Source organism: Struthio camelus, chromosome 2 (genome assembly GCF_040807025.1).
Source record: "Struthio camelus isolate bStrCam1 chromosome 2, bStrCam1.hap1, whole genome shotgun sequence".
Lineage (NCBI taxonomy): Eukaryota > Metazoa > Chordata > Aves > Struthioniformes > Struthionidae > Struthio > Struthio camelus.
In genome coordinates this window covers 137,671,429-137,680,076 of record NC_090943.1, presented here as the reverse complement: position 1 = coordinate 137,680,076, position 8,648 = coordinate 137,671,429, and the positions used below count along the sequence as shown (strand labels likewise).

Genomic DNA, 8,648 nt, shown 5'->3' with positions numbered 1-8,648 from the left:
GTCACGCGTGCTCACAGACGATATTTGTCTTAGAGCATGTCCCATAGCGCAGCTCCAACATATGAGAGACCTCTTTCCTATGTGTTCACTGGATGAAAAGGTCCCCCACCCAAGTTTGTCTTAGGTTTTCAGTGGAAGTTTTGTGGTTGAATTTTGCTAATAAAAGCATAGATTCAAAAGGTAAGGGCTCTTTTTTTGTGTGCTATAAAGAACAAATTCCTTAAAGTTTCTGGCATACAGAGGCAAACATCACTGCAACGTTTGGCAGGTTGTGCCCTACAAATTGCAATGAGCTTCAGGAGACAAGAAGCCGTGTTACAGCCTTCTGGAATAAGAAGGTGAAATAAATTACCTAAAATGCACACAGGTCAAAGGGATTTCTTAAGTGTGAAATTGAAATATGTAGCTAAGGTTTGATGATTTTATTTCTTATGGACAGTAGCTTTTTGTTTACACAACACATTCAAGAGCAATATCAGCTAGAAACTGATATGTCGTTCAGCACACTCATGATATCGGAATCTGTCCAGCTTAAATCCAGCCTTACCTGCTAAAGCTGAAGAGAAAGAAGAACATCCAGCTTGCAGAGCAATTGCATTTTCTGGTTGCCTCAGATGGCTGTGGAGTGGAAGCGAAGAGGAAAAAAGGCTCCTGGCTTGTAATGCTGCATAAGCCCTCTCTCCAGCAGAGTAGAGCTGGGTAAAGATAGGAATAGAAGAAACCCTTTCTTTAAGTGAAGGATAGCATATGACACTTTGCATTAGAGTTCAGTAAATGCAGTTTATTGTTTCAGAAGGCAGAGGAGTTTCCTGTGGCTTCTATCAATGGAGTTATTTCTTTGAAAAGACCAATTGAAACCAAGTGCTGAACAGACGAGCAAAGGAGTTGTCAAGCTCTTCCACTACCCGGTTACTTTTGTATGTGGTGTTGTGTTGTTTGTTTTTGTTTTGTTTTGTTTTTTAGGTAAAACTATGGATCAGCGCACGTGATGTGGCCCAGGTTAGAAGAGGAGTTCCCAGATATCAGTGAGTCTTGTCCATGTTTTGAGCTGAGGTATTGCTGTTCCAGTGCTCTGTTCAAGTGTGGACAAGGAAGGTCAAATCCTGTTCTCTGCAGAACTGTGCACAGCACTTTCACAGATTTTGTGATACTGCACAATGGATGGAGACACAGAACAAAAACACAAGCACAGGTTCAGTTACTTATGAATTCAAACCTTCTATGCAGAGTATCTTGTAATATAAAGAAAATCCCAGCCGAGGCAATCTTCTACTTATTTATTTCAGGATCATATGAACGGGCAGAGAATGTCCTAAGCTTTGTTCCTAGCACCCAATCTGACAAGCTGTCCAGAGTCAGAATAACCCTGGCCTCATACTTCTTCCTAAAGTCTCCTGCTGAGTGTAAAATATGGCTGTCTTGCAGTTTGAATAAGGCTTTTAATATGCCATGGGATGTCACGGTCCACAGAGATGGAATACAGTGTTCTGCTTACTGTGAAACAGAAAAAAGCTAACCAAACTGGTTTCTTCCTCCTAAGTACATAGCAACTGATTTGAAGTTCAGTCACTGAGACTTGAAAAAATATCCACCTTGATCGCACACACAAAAAAGTATTTGACAGAAGGATTTAGTCTTTCCTCGGCATGAACATCTATTTTCCATTAAAACTAATCGGAGTTTGGTTAATATAAGTGAAGCTAAACATGTTGTCTCTTCTCCCAGTACATCATTAGCAGACTCTGCAGTGAGGCGGGTGGTAATTCTTTAAATTAAACTCTCTGGAGAGAATGTTCAGAGCTCTCATAGAAATCATGTTATTCTCAAAGCTGTAATGTGGCTGAGGGGAGAATTTTTATCTGAGAATGCAGAGGAAAACAGAGCTCTGTTCCACTGCACTGCTCTTGTTGAAGGAGCTGAAGTGCTGACTCCCTGCTCCTCACGCCTACGCGTGCAGGCACAGGTTGCTCTGACAAAACAGAGTTGATGATAGTGGGCTGATGCAAACGGGCCTGAACAGGGGGGCACTTAAGAACGCCAAACAAGGAGCGTAGCACCAAATGTTTCCAGTGCTGCTGGGTGTTCTGCTGGTTTTCCGTTGTCTTTTTTCCCCCTCTTGCTCGTGATGCAGTGCTACTAGTTACAATGCGATAAAGAGATGTTAGACAGGTACGTGCCCTATCGCGTCCCGTGCTAATGGAGGCCTACCTGTGGAAATGGCCTTTAGCTGATGGTGAGATTTCAGGAGGAAATAAAGCACCATTGATTTGTGTTGAGTCTTGTCCAATGGATGTGAAACCTGGTCAGAAAGCCTGTGGTGAAAGTCATAGCTGCAGATTAGGTGCCTGAGTGTTAAAGTGTGTGGAGGAATTGGTGGGACACCTTAAAGGTATCTTCTGAAAATCTCTGCTCTTCCTCTCACTGCCTGTACCAAGGACAACACCAGCATAGCCCTGGTTCTGAGGATTGCTTTTCAGCATTTTGCAACTTTCAAGCCAGCACTGAGCTGTATTTTCTTTCGAGCTTTACAGCTTGCTGCTTTAACTTGTTGCACTCAACCAAAGCTAATCTCCATTTTAGCAGACATATTTTCCACAGGAAATTAATGTATTGTTTCCCCAAAGCTATTTCAGTCCGTAAAATTCACTGCAGTCTGCCCAGTTGCACGTTACTTCAGCCAGCTAAACAAATCCAGTGCCCTCTGATAGCCCTCTTTTTTTTTGATCTGGCCTAGTGAATTGTGACAGTCTCAAAGTTATTACTTGGATCTTCCAAATGACAGTCCCCTGCAAGAAATCCTGTACTTGGGTATGCTTGTTTGTCCCCCCCACCTTCTCCACACCCCTCGAGGAAACCTGCATACTGAGTACAGTAGTCTCCTAATTATTGGGTTAGTTCTCTTACTGCATATCATGGTACCTGTAGGTACTAGGATATGTGATACAATCTATACTCTGTCTCTGACTGCGGATTTGTATTTTTTTTTTTAATCTTTTCAGTCACATCATTGGAGTGTTTTAATTAATGTAGGTAGCGTGAATTCTTCCATTTCTCAGGAGACAGATTAACATAACGCAGCCGAGATGCAGTGTCACTCTTGAAGTGATAAACTCTTATAAAGGGCTACGATTCCTTCGCTGAGCCATTCTCTGTCAAGATGACAAGTAGCTCACTGCTGTCAGGTCTGCGTAGGAAATCTACACAGCGGCGCTGAGAATGTTTATTGTAGAGGGAGAACTTTTGCCCTGTGAAGTCACCTCCTACCAGTCACCAGTAGGTTTCTGATATTCTATCACAGGAAATTCCTGGTGGACCACAAAAGCAATCCCCTGAGTCCAGCTGCTGGAGGGGGGAGAAGGGTTGCGCTGAAACCGCGAGGCTGAGCCTCAATGTCCAGTAGGGAATGGAGCACCTGTGCCCTGCAAAATGCAAACTGTGTGCTCTTCAAACAATGTTAAAATGAACTATACAGGGGAGCAAAGGTCAAGTGAACCATTATTGTACTGCATTTTATGCAAACAAAAAAAATGTATTAGAGGATGTGCTTTGTATTCTAACAAGGTACTGTAAGATTATATTTAGGCTTTGTGTCTTTGAAGCCCTTGGTAACAAAACTGTATAATCACAGCTCTTGATGTTAATGAGGAAGTTATAATATAAGGTACTACAACTAACTGTAACACCGTAGGAAGAATTAATAACCTTTAGGAGAGCATATAAAACCAGCCATACAGGCCTTGAATGCTGGCTGTATGAGACCAATATATATACATTTCTGCAAAGGAGAAAGTAAAAATAATGTAAATTGTCAACTACTTTTCTTACCTTTGAATGCATAGGGCTTGCTTGTCAGATCCCGGTTCTTTTTCCCAGCATGTCTCTGAAGCCACAGGCCTCTGGCACTCCATTTTTCCCTGCTTTTCTGCCAGGGTTTCAAATACTGAAACCCAGCAGCTGCCTTATTAAGCAAGAGCAAGACTGGATGAGCCTTCACCCGAGGAGAAAGTTAGCGCACAAAAGGGAATGCTGGGGATGCAGTGGGAGCAAAATACTAACTGACCCCTGCTAAAAACAGACTATGTGCTTCCAAAGCTTGGCAATGAGCTCCTAACTGCTGTCTGATTTTTAGCTCAAAATCATCAGTACCCTTATTAGAAGGTGGAAACTGAACAAAACAAGAAATGATTCAAACAAACTGTTCCACTGATACGAGTACAAACCAGTTTTTGTCAGTCCTGAGAAGAAGCTAGAATTGTTTTCTGTTTCTCATAGCATTTTTCATCCATCTGAAACTCTGGGTTGCTTAAGTCTTGCACCAGAAAAAGAGGGAGGGGGGTTCTCTTTGAGGCTTTCAAGGATTTTGATGCTACAATCCTTGTTTGCTATTCCTGACCTGCTCCTAGACTCATTCACGTTTGCTCACTGTCACTGACCAGTTTTGTCAGAGCAACCTGTGCTGGTGCATGTAGGTGTGAGGAGGAGGGAGTCAGCTCTCAGGAGTCGCTTCCTTTAATCACAGCAGTGCAGCAGAATAAAGTTCTGCTTTTAATACGGTTTTTTTTGTTTTAATTTTTTTTGGGGGGGGGGATTAATGAGTGTGACTATCTCCTCCTCTTTTTGCAGAGGGGAGGGGAAAACAAGTTCTGGGCTGATCATGAGCATTGTGCTAGCTGGCAGCAGCTGCAGCAGGTTGTTGCAATCCCAGAGCACTTAATCTTTAGACCTTAGAAGGAAAGGATTATAAAGGCATTTTCAGCAGGTGCCCATGTGACTTAGGAGCTTATGCACCATTTTAAAAAAGTGACTTACCAAGGGCTGACAGGCTGGGTAGGGCCTGAAGTCAGATGGACGTTTTTGAAAGCTGTACCCCTTATTTAAAAAGAAAGGAAAACGTGAGGCAATCACAGCTGATTCAGCATCCGGCAATCTCAGCCAAGTCATATTTTACCTCTTCCCTTCCCTCCTCACACAAAACTTCCAGGAAAACCTGCAAAAGAAAAGGCATATGTGGGTAGGAGGAGACCCGCTTTTAATTTCTGTACCTCCTATTCAACACAATGCCACACAATGCACAGGATGCGAATATCCCAAGGCACCTTATACAATACAAGTAACAAAAGAGTACATGCACACACATGCACAAGAAAGGGGGGAGAAGCAAGCATGACAGAGTTATAAAACAAAATACAGGTAAAATATCTGCAAAACACTTATATAAGGGAGACTTTTGAAAAATTCATCTTTAGAAAGGAGAACTGAAGAAAAATTCAGGTGGTCTGGAGAATTTGATTCCATTTTGGAGTTGAATTTGTTCATTTTTCTCTGTTGTGTTGAATCTAGTGGCCTGATCTTCAATATCAGCAGAGAAGACCTGTGGTGCAACGTGTTTATTGCTCGTATTGCTCGTAGCCTACTGATGCTTCTCTGGTATTGTCCATACAGCAACCCAGACACAGCACTGACTCCTACAACGGCTATCACAATAGCAGGCAGAAATTGTTGAAGTGTATTATGGCTATTCCTTGTTTCCCAGACCTCCCTTCATTTGGTTGCAAAGAGGGGAACATGTGTAGGAGCAGCTCACTACCACAGGGACATCACCTTGTCCACTTAGGAGATCATTCAGGAGACAGGACCAAAACCACTGTCCTGCTGAAGTGGTGCATAGTATCTGGGGCAACGCCCAGCACTAAGGCTACCGTGTCAGCATTAAATGGGTGCATCAGAGCCTGATGGAAGAAATGTAAGTTTTCTTGAACCCTTTTGCTGATGCATTGCTCTGCATTTCCATGAGAATGGCAGTTTTGGGTGATGCACTCAGAGTCTTTTCTGACCTGCTTTTGGTAGAATTTACTGGCAACTGAGTTCACAGTCTACAAAGAAAATATGATTTCTGAGCCAGTCACTCTTCTGCATCTGTCTGAAGAAGCTGTGAGAGCCTTGTAGCTCAAGAGTATTTTCTATGTTTTTAAATAGGAATAAAAGCAAAATACTTCCAAAAAAGTGGGAGACAACATCCTTACGTGCTTTATTATTTCTTAAAAAGACCAGATGTTCAATGAGGAGGATTTTATACATAGATTGGAAATACTAGAAGATTTTTAATCGTAATGTTGGTTGGAGCATCAAAATCAAATTTGAGCATACAAAGGCAGAAAGGAGAAGTTGCAGGAAATTAAAGAAAGCTAGAGCCATGAATCACTTTTCCCTATAGAATGCAGTCACTGGATTAACCTCTTACGCTTTAACTCTATGTTTAAAAGAAAAAAAAGTTGGCACTTTTATTACATTTGCCTGTTGAAAGGTTATTGGTGCTATGAGTGTAGTCTAATTGTAGTGGGCAAATATGATTGTTTTGAGCACCTTAGCTGCCTTATTTTGAACCCAATAAAACAGATACCACAAATTTTTCCCTTAATAAAGGTTCACAGCTACCTTATCATTCATTATACAGCATTACAAGAGAGAGGTTTTTTGGAATAGGTCTTGAAACTGTGGCCAGTGGAACCAGATGACCCCAAACCATCAGTGCTAGTGGCACTCAGCACCTATGGCCTCCATTTGTAGAGCTGCTTAAAGCTACATGAAAGTTTCATGTAAAGGGCATGTTTATTATGTAACAGTTATATACTACCATTTCTTACATTTCTGACAAGATTGCATTGTTTTTTGCTTTTTTTTTGCTTTTTTTTAAGCAAACATGCCGATGTACAAAGAAAAAGTTGGCTTAGTTGCGTGTTACAATAACAAGAGAATTAGAATTTTTTTAAAAGGTTTGTATAAAAGTGATTTTGTTTTAGCTGAGCAGACATTAGCTAAATAATTAGTTTATCTTTTATGTGTGTTTGTGCCTTGTAACCAACTGTTTTGTTTTTTAATGGGAGACTGGATAAACAAATAGTCCCTTCTTCAGCAGGGTCCACCCTTCTCTCCACAGCACACTTCTCGCCTACTGCTTGTAATCGTTCCCCGGTAGCTCTCCAGAGCCTGGCTGTGTCTGGCCTCAGCTGGCACTTCGTAATCCCAGCCAGCACAGGAAAGGAGTCATTTGCTGCCTAGACATTGGGCTGAGTTAAGAAGGTGACTGAAAATGAACTAGCAGGTTAGTTCCAGTAAAGTGACTTCATTTTACTTGTGGTTTAAAATTGATGTTACTTGGCTAAGCCAATGATGTGCTTAGAAACACGCTGAACAGTAATGATGTCCTGCTCTGTGAAAGTTAATGCATACCTTGTATCAATGTCCTTTTAGCATGTTTTAGTGTATATAAAAAGTGTGCATTAGTAAACATATCTTTTTGTATTAAAACAGTTTCCAAAGTTTATCCCATGGATATTCTGCATCTGGTTTTCTTGCAGAAGATAGAGCTCTTTCTTGTGTGTGAAATGTATTAATATATTTCTAGTCACACAGAATCCAAATTCTTATGTGGACAAGTGTTACATGCAGGGTTAAATTTTGCAGGGTCTTGGCTCTTGGGTAGGTATTGGCTAGACTGAGGAATAAATGGTCTTTGATTTCTATTAAACTTTTCTACAGTTTAAAATGTTTCCTGGTTTGCACTGAGATGAAACTAAGACCTTTCAGGGCTTTTCGTGTGTTGTGTATGCAAAATCAGAAAGACTGACCCACTGCAAGTAGCCCTGAGACGTGAGGCCGGGAAGCCAAGACATGTTCCAGGAGTCTGACTTGATCAACCGAGTCCTGGCTGTTTTGTAGTGAATCTATCTTCCTTTCTCAGTCAGAGGCTACAATACTAATAAAGTACCTTAAAGAAATGTTTCTGTTGTTGAGGAATTAATCCTGTTACTTTCCTTAGATCTACTGTTGAATGGCAAGATAGACTTACTTACTATATATTGCAAGCTGAATTGGATCCACTGTCCCATAATTCCAAATTTCCTTCATCAGATTCTGGGACAAGAAATAGGAGCTAGCTATAGATAACTGAACAAAATATCTAAAACCCAAGTAATGGGAAGCTGACATGCATTTAATTAATCTTGAAGGGAGAAAGGTTTTTCTATTTGTGCAATCTGTATAGGAGAGAAGAAACTTGGTGTAAGCAAAGGTATGAAGAGAAGCATGCCGAGAACTTGGAGCTGTAGTAAAACATAACCCAAACGTGCCTGACTACTTCATACGGAGAAATACATCTGATGTCCCTGCATTCCTCTGGCACACACAGAGCTTTGGCACTGTCCCTAATACCCGGTCTAATAACCCAGGTGAACAGCCATCGCTAACGTCAGTAATAGTCGGCAGTATCAGCAACCTCAGCCTGGAAGGGCAGAGGGAAATTGGAGTAAAATCCAAACCCTACTTTTGCAGTTCAGTCTTCTCCTTTATTTCAGTCTGCTCCAAAACCATGAATGCAAACATCACAGCGTTAGTGGGTTTTTAATAAACAGAATCTAAACTCAGAATTAGAACCACCTTATTTTCCCCTTCTCCTCTTGTCTATGTATGTATATCAGCTTCCATGAGTCTTACATAACAGTGATATTTATGTTCAACTGTGTAATAATGCCTTCACAACAGAAATCCAACTTTGACAATTTGTGACCATCTTCAGTTTTGACAAGCGTTGTATTTCCAACTAGTTGCCTCTTTTAAAAAAAAAAGCTCACCAAGCCTCCTCTTTCTAC

The 8,648-nt window shown here is 41.2% G+C and overlaps 1 long non-coding RNA gene across 1 annotated transcript; it reads left to right on the top strand.

Moving 5' to 3' along the window:
* Positions 1-1,038: 1,038 nt before the first annotated feature.
* Positions 1,039-7,741, top strand: LOC138066045 (uncharacterized). Its single transcript, XR_011139222.1, has 3 exons — positions 1,039-1,192; positions 6,938-7,102; positions 7,540-7,741. It is a non-coding gene; the product is annotated as an uncharacterized lncRNA (long non-coding RNA).
* The last annotated feature ends 907 nt before the right edge of the window (positions 7,742-8,648 follow it).